We start from the raw sequence: 899 nt of genomic DNA, 5'->3' as shown, positions 1-899 counted from the left end.
CCCCACACAGGTGGCCCAGAGGTGTAGCTGCAGATTAAAAGCAATGGTCTCCAGCCCACAGGCCACCGGGATGATGAGCTATTGTGCACTGCAGGCAACACTGCATTTTCCACTCCCCGTCAACTTCAGTTTTAATTTTTTGGCTTTGAGCAACAATGGAGGGTCTTGCAGGCAGCACAGTGCTCGTGGGCCATAGCCAGGGGCCAGTGCTCTAGGATGCCTGGGGCAGGGGGAGGAAGGCAGTGGCATCAGCCCAACCATTCATGAGACACAAGGACCTAGTCCAGGGTCCCTCGCACGGTTATGCAGAGGACGCTTTGTCTGACATCCAGCCTAGAACATCCTGTCACACACTGGCATCTCCTGGGTCCTGGTAAAAACCCACCATCACACCTCTGCTGGCATGACAAACACCATCTTCTCCTCACAATGCACAAAAGTATGTCCATCCTATGGAGGCGCTTCTCTCTGGGCCTTGCCTTTTTTTTTTAAATATTCCACACACGAACTCACCCACCCCCTCATCCAAGCACTTTCACGTACCAAGCGCTGGATAATAAGAGAGGACACTATGGCCACGTCCAGATGAGCATCAATGTTTGGTTCCCTGAAGACAACTAGCAGCAGGACACCTTGTGCTGTTGCTAGTTGACCCAGGTGAATGCCAGTGCCACGCGCCCTCTGGCACACAGCAGGATCTCTTGTGGGAACAGGGGGGACTGGGGCAGCCTTACCTGGGGGCCTGGGGAAGCTGCAGCCGCAGTGCCCCTGCAGCTGGGAGCCTGGCCAGCAGCCAGAGCGAGGTTCCAGTTTTGGGTAGCATGTGCTGCTGCCATATGTGCCACCCAGCTTTTTTTCCCCCCACGTGGGTTTTTTTGACCCTGGTGTTGCATAAATTG

The sequence above is a fragment of the Gavialis gangeticus genome, unplaced genomic scaffold (assembly GCF_001723915.1).
Source record: "Gavialis gangeticus isolate Ggan-Ray unplaced genomic scaffold, GavGan_comp1, whole genome shotgun sequence".
Classification (NCBI taxonomy): domain Eukaryota; kingdom Metazoa; phylum Chordata; order Crocodylia; family Gavialidae; genus Gavialis; species Gavialis gangeticus.
Note: the sequence above shows the minus strand (reverse complement) of the source record.